Below are 7,932 nucleotides of genomic sequence, written 5' to 3' on the forward strand. Positions count from 1 at the left end.
ACTATAATCCGTTTTTGTTTAGTTTATAGTAGAAGGGTTTTTAATCAAGCGATTATCATTTTTTTTTAGCACTCACACGAAATGCTATCCATAAGAGCGCGAAAGGAAAACGCCCAAGCACGCCCCCCCCCCTCCCCCCCCCCGCCCCCTCCCCCCCCCCCACCCCCCAACACTCACGAACTAAATAAAAAAAAATTCTAAATGACCTCGGGTGATAACGTGAGTGTGAACGTCCCATTTAAAAGTTATGCGCGTGTTCCAGAGTGGGTTCCAGTAGGGCTTCCAGGAGTAATGGAATTAAGGGAGGGGACTACATATCGGAGGGAGGGAAGGAGAAGGTAAGGGAGGACCTCCTTCCAGGACTCCATCGCGGCTTCCAGCAGGAGTAGCAGCCAGGTAGAGAGATAGAGGGAGAGAGGGCCAGGCAGGTGGAGGGGTATAGGGAGGAGGGGGAGGTGCAGGGGGTGGGAAGGGGGAGGGGAGAGGGATAGGAACTGAGCCAGTCGAGAGCCATTCTGAACAACACCATCACAGTTCCTCAGGGTCGCCACACCGTACACACACACACGTGGCCACCTCTCTCACTCACTCGCTGCTGGCTGCCTCTGACCAGTGTCTCTCTCTCTCTCTCTCTTTCTCTTGCTCTTTTCTCGCTGCTCTGGCTCGAGAAACGACATTTGCAGCAGCGACGGCGTTGGAGGACGTATCTTCCGAAGGAGGTTCTTACCTGGTGACGAAAGAAGACAATGTGTGATCTGCCGAGGAAGTTCTTACCTGGATACGAAGGGAGACAAAGTGTGTGTGTGCGAGTGTGGTGGTGGAGGTGCGTTCGTTATGCGACGAGCCGAAGGTAATGAAGATGTCGAAATGAACGTTCCCCTGGCAAGATAATTGGGGCACCGAGGTTTTGTTGTTGCTCTAGCACATGGTGCATTGATATTGTTGCCGTAACGACTGTGTGCAAAAATGTCAGTGTTATCTCGTACTGACTGTGGAAGTGAATCCCAAGAGATTATTTGTTAATAACAACACATTTTGGAATGTCGACCTGCAAGCAGGACGACATTGGTGTCTGGATATACATGCAGGTGTGAGTCGGTGGCTACAGGTGTCACTCTCTTCTTACAGACTGCTATCTATTTATTCGGACATTCGAAAGGACCTCATAAGGAAAGTGAGGTAGATTATTGAATCATTCCTGAACGAAATAAATCTTCCGTCTGGACTGAGTAACGGCCACGGTGAGTGACACGCAGACAGACAGACGATCTGCGATGACCGATCTGTAGCACAAAAGAATCCCAGGCGGAATTTTACCTAACCGGCAACTCGAGGTCTAGAATTCCAAAATGGTAAGGTGAGAAAAATGGGCGTGTCCGATGGCTTTAGCTGACATTCGTGGGCGGGACTTAAACCACCCACCACGCTCCTAAGGTCGGGTTCGGGACGTACCAGGGAGAGAGAGTCCTCCTCTTCCCCCGTCCCATCCTCCTCCTCCTCCTCCTCCTCCTCCTCCTCCTCCTACTGCTCCCACTGCAGCAGTACCTGTGTCACACAACTTGGCCATCATTCACACGTCCTCCTTGGGGCCCTGTTTTGAGGACGTTATTTAGGCCGGGGGATTTTTTTTCCTGAACCTAATGAGATAACGGCGGAGCTATTTGACTTGGATTGCCCAGTGATTACCGGATGTCATTCCCAGGACCCACCACCAGCTCGGTAGGGAGAGGGGTCCAGCAACGACTTGAGGGAGAAGGAAGGATGATGACATGACACTCGAGAGGGAGGAGAACAACGCCGTTTATCGTGGAATTTCCCTGCGTTTAATGAGAGAGTCCAGAGGTAGTTTAGTGATTCGGTGAAATGGTGCGCTGGCTGGCTCCTGCCGCCGCTTCCATGTTTTGTTATTCCGAGACTTAATTAGGGGGTGTTGGAATCACCGTGGGACCTCTCCAAGGAAGGGGAGACATTCAGGAAACGGATTGTGATCATAGAGAGAAAGTTCTCGGGAGCGAGACGCCGGACGAATGTGCTTTTGCGTGCATGTGAATCTGTGAGCTGTATATATATTTTTATGTCATATTCTTTCGTTTATGGACCCCCAAACACCATGACAGTGGCTATGGCCTCGTCTAAGACGGAAGTTCAGGAAACAGGTTTCGCCTCACGGATGAAGAAAGATGACGTCGGGGATCATTTCCGCTCTGAGCCGTCGTCGTCGCCTGCAGAGCAAGAGGAAAACAAAGAGGACTCGAAGATCGTCATCAAGAGCACTTTGAGACAGTCGCCAGAGAGCCCTCCGTCGACCCCGCGCACTGAAGAGGATAACGGGGACGGCGGCGAAGGTGGGAGAGAAGAGGCAGAAGCTGACCAAAGCTCCGAGGAAATCCGGTCTCGCCTGAGTCCACAGCCAACAGACTTGAGTGTCAAGAAATTGGCTCAGAGCCACACGAACAGTAACAACAACAACAACAACAACAACAGCCCCGATTTCCCTCCCAAGGACGGGGTGATCTTTAGCAGAACGAACAACAACCATATCAAAATGCCTCCGTTGACCGTCAAGAGTTCCTTCACTATAACCAACCTCCTGAGACCCATCCCTCCCTCTCCCCCCTCTCTCCCTCTGCCACTCCCCCTGCCTCACCCTCCCTCTTCTGCTGCTGCTGCTGCTGCAGTTGTTGCTGCTTTGCCCTTCAGAAGCTCTGTCAGTGACCAGCCTCAGGATCTGAGCCAAGCGAGGAGGAAAATCCACGAGGTCATACCTGAGGTCACCATCACGCCCCACTTGAGCCACCTGCCCGCGGGAGAGGCCCACAGGAAGAGGAAAATAGAGGAGCTGGACGACGATGATGTGGATGTGGAGGACGAACTGCCCGACGAGGAAGACTGCGAGGAAGAGGAGGACTCCGGGATAAGCGAGAACCTTCTGCACGACGAAACTCGAGGTGAGGACAGACACACCCCCTCCCCCTCCCCCCTTTTTTTTATATGTATATTAATAATGCCCAGCACCTATTCCAGGGCTGTTCATGTGTGACAGGTAAGTGTGCTGATAAGAAACTATTCCAATGAGAATAGAAATAGTCCTATATGATAACTTTCACCCAAGTTACCCTTTTCATTTTATTATTATTATTATTATTATTATTATTATTATTATTATTATTATTATTATTATTATTATTATTATTATTATTATTCAGACGATGAACCATGTTCATATGGAAAACCCTACAGGGGCCATTGACTGGAAATTGAAGCTTCCATAGAATATGGTGTTCAATAGAAAGAAGCAACAGAAGGTAATGGGAAATACAGAAAGAAGAGGTCAGTTAATAGAAAAATGGAATAAATTATACAAATTATATAATAAATAAATTAACTTCTCATTCTCTCAAGAGATTTTTGTAACATATTTGTCAATAACTATGTACATATGTCACTTGGATTAAATTATATTTTCATAGCTTTAACTTGGTAACTGTAATTAGTTCCCAATGACGGTTTTATTCCTTACTCCTCGGTCATTTGTTTATAAAAAACGACAGAATGAATGACGAATAATTACATGTATTTTACATAACTTCGGTGGCTCTGTCACCTTCTGGTTGTAGTTCCCCCACCCACCCACCCCAATCCTCCCCTTCAGGTGGATGGAACATTGCTGAATGAGTCTGAAGCTTTAACTATTCTAGATGTTACTTTTTGGTAACAACTAATGAAAGTTAGGTATTGTTCTTAAGGACTCATATATTAATAAAAAAAATCAATGCAACCTAAGTATTTTAGGTTAATAGTCCTTCATTTTCTGGAACAATGTTCTCCGGTGTAGATAGTGGTTCGTGGTGGTGGGTTTCTGTTTCCTAATAGTAGCAGTTATGACTTGAATCATAAACGAATGGTCTCTTCTTTTTTGTCACTTTTTCACAAGTTGTATATCAAAGAGAGCTCTCATATTCGCAAATGATCACTGATCCCCTTTATCTGCCGAGAGCAACTAGATTCGCTGAACAGCTGCACCAATATGCAGTGAATGTGTCTCGCCGTCGAGCTTCTCGTTCCAGAGGTCCTTTCATTCCTCATACTGTGAAACAGCCTCCCAGAGGATGTCGTGCAGTTGGAACTTTAGAAGTTCAAGCGGAAATTTGCAATGCATGACTACCCTTATTCTATTTCTCTGGTATTTTAATAAGATTTTATCTATTTATGTATTTATTAATTTACCTTTTTTTGATAAGTGGAATCTCTTCTTACTGTATTTCCCTTTACTTCTTCTTGCTTCTTCCATGAACACCATATTCTTTGGAAGCTTGAATTTCAAGTCAGTGGCCCCTGTGGTGGGCTTGTTCCATGCGAATAGGTTTCATTTACTGAATAATAATAATGATAATAATAATAAGACAGTACTTCTTATCTTCAAGGATAAAAACATTTTAAAAAATGAAGGGACATGGCAGTAATATCCGTTTCCCTTGAAGTTTTTTTACCTTTGAAGATGAGAAATTGGAAAAGTGTTGTCTTGAAGTGATAGATGCCAAATGTGCATTGGTATTTTATATATATATATATATATATATATATATATCTATATATATATATATATTATATATATATTATATATATATATATATTATATACATATTATGTATATATGTATGTATGTATATGTACGTATGTATATGTGTGTGTCAGCATGCCCAAGTATCAGTGAATGCCAGTCCTGTGTCAGTTTTGTTCCTACATTCTCAAACGTTCAAGTGCATTAGGTTTACATCCAGTACGCTCAGCAGTTCCTCACGATCTTCACATATGAACAACAACCGCAAAAGAAATAAGAAAACGATAAAAGAGATCTGCTGCAGCTTTCTGTACTATGGCCAATTGCCTGCAGCAGGCAGTTATGTCGATGAGGAGAACGAGTCCGGTGGGCATGTGCCCAACCCGATCATTTTCCTCGCAGATATATTTCGCATGAAACTCTGGGAAAAAGAGGCTCCGGTAATGGTAATTCAGTGCGATGAAAGAAAAAAATTTTGAACATGGACTGCGTCTTCGTTTACAGGAATTGTACTTCTTCGTTACAAAGAGGTCTCCTGTTCTCCTTGTGTCTGTGAAAACCCTCACCTGTCATCACATTTGTTTGAGAAAGGGAAACTTTTGATGACACACACACACACACACACACACAACACACACACACACATATATATATATATATATATATATATATATATATATATATATATATATATATATATATATATATCACACACACAAAACACACACACGTACCCTGTTCACCCCCGATATAGTGGACGGTTTTCAGCAATTATTGTGGGAGTAAGATGCAATCCCTAATACTCCTCTTTGCACAGGCTTCGACTTGATTCACACAGCTAATTACAATTGCAGTATTCACTGCTTTGGTCGACAAGGGCTCAGTGAGATTTAAATAGAAGTGCCTAGTGCTCTATATTGCACGGAAGTCGATCCATGGCTCTCTCACTGGTGAGAAAGTGTCATGACCACTCGACCAAGGGGTCCGAAGATTTACTCGTTAATATTAGTGAAGAAAGACAAAAGGTATTCGTTTCTCTCTCTCTGGTTTTACTTTCTAAAAACCGTATTTAGATGGGTTATTTCAAAGGGTTTTTAAAGTTTTTTTAGAGAAAAAATATGATAATGTGAATATGCAAATATCTGCTGTGTATTTTATGTAATACCAAATCCAGTGGGTCGTGTTCAGGGTTGAAGAACACGGAGAGCCAACATCTGGGAAAACGGAATCAGGAATAGTATATCAGATCTTATCAGTTAAAAGTTAGATCATTAAAGGAATTATATAGTCTGAAGACGACTTTGCAACTAATGTAGGAAGGGAATAAATAAATACAAGATTTGTAGGATGTGTATGCGTTGATAAGAAATGCCTTTCATAACATTATACATACATACATTATATATATATATAATGTATATATATATATATATATATATATATATATATATATATATATAATGTGTATATATATATATATATATTATATATATATTCATATATTATATATATTGATATATATATATATATCCGTATATATTATATATATATATACACATCTATATGTGTGTATATGTATATATATATATATATATATATATATATATATATATATATATATATATATATATACCCATACATATGTAGATACCCTCGAGATAGTGGACGGTTTTCAGATAAGAAAGGCATTTCTTATCAACGCATACACATCTGATACTCTATTCCTAATTCCGTTTTCCCAGATGTTGGCTTTCCGTATTCTTCAACCCTGAACACGACCCACAAGATTTGGTATTACATAAAATACACAGCAGATATTTGCATATTCACATTATCATAATTTTTCTGTGAAAAAAGGTTAAAAACCCTTTGAAATAACGCATCTAAGTACGGTTTTTAGAAAATAAAACCATAGAGAGAGAGAAGAGAGAGAGAGACGAGAGTTAGAGAGAAGAGAGAGAGAGAGAGAGAGAGAGAGAGAATACCTTTTGTCTTCTTCACTAATAATAACGAGTAAATCTTAGGACCCCTTGGTCGAGTGGTCATGACATTTTCTCACCAGTGAGAGAGCCATGATATGACTTGCGTGCAATATAGAGCACTAGGCACTTTATTTAAATCTCACTGATATACATATACATATATATATTATATATATATATATATATATATATATCTATGTATATGTATCTGTATATACATATACGTATAATATATATATATATATATATATATATATATATATATATATATATATATATATAATGTATTTTGAAAGGCATATTTTATCAACGCATGCACATTTTACAATTCTTGTATTTATATTTATGTGTGTGTATAATATATATATATATATATATATATATATATATATATATATACATACATACATACATACATATATAATCACTGAAGAGTTCTATAAAAATCTGTAATGATATACATAGTACACGGAAGGCGTTCCAACTCTTGCTTGTCCATCAAAATGATTCACATTCAGACTCCAGATCATTCTTATCTTCCAATGTGGTTTTGAAGGCATTGCGAGCAACTCTTGCTCATGAGTATGCTATCCAACGACATATTTTCATTTAGGATGAGAAAGAACTCATCAGCACGTTTGACTCTATCCGTCCCAGCGACATTGTTTTTCCATAATCATAAGCTAGGTAGAACGGTCCCAGGCCGTTTTTGGTAACTTAAGATAAAAAGAATGAATTTTTGTCACATGATTGCACCGCTCGCTTTTCATTGGAGGATGTTACTGTTTAGCTGTGAAATTGGCTCTGAATTAGTCATGGCACTTGCTATTAATTAGCCAGGACATTTGCTATTAGTTAGCCATGTTATTTGCTATCAACTAGCTGTAAAATTTTCTACTAAGTAGATTTGACATTTGCTATGAAATAGCTATGACATTTGCAATGAATTATGACATTTTGTATGAATTAGCTATGATGTTTGCTATGAATTAGCTATGAAATTTGCTATGAATTGGCTGTGACATTCGCTTTGAATTAGCTACGACATTTGCTACGATTTAGCTATGAAATTTTGCTGGAAATTAGCTATTACATTTAATTTGAATTAGCTATGACATTTGGTAGGAATTAGCTATGAAATTTGCTGTCAGTTGGCTATGACATTTAATTCGAATTAGGTATGGCATTTGCTATGATTTAGTTATGAAATTTGCTGTGAATGAGCTATGACATTTGCTTAGAATTTACTGTGACATCCGAAGTACCAATTCTAGGAATGAGGTTGTTATCTTTACCATTCTATCCCTAATTAATCGCAAGAAAAAAACTGTAAAACCAACAATTTGTTATCGGATAGTCTTATACGATCACCCACCCAAGCATTGACCA

General features: G+C 40.0%; 1 pseudogene; it reads left to right on the forward strand.

Annotated features, from left to right (window-relative positions):
• The first annotated feature begins 548 nt into the window (after positions 1 to 548).
• Positions 549 to 7,932, forward strand: part of LOC135219134 (barH-like 2 homeobox protein) — a 115,512-nt pseudogene continuing 108,128 nt past the window's right edge.

This window comes from Macrobrachium nipponense, chromosome 1 (genome assembly GCF_015104395.2).
Source record: "Macrobrachium nipponense isolate FS-2020 chromosome 1, ASM1510439v2, whole genome shotgun sequence".
NCBI lineage: Eukaryota > Metazoa > Arthropoda > Malacostraca > Decapoda > Palaemonidae > Macrobrachium > Macrobrachium nipponense.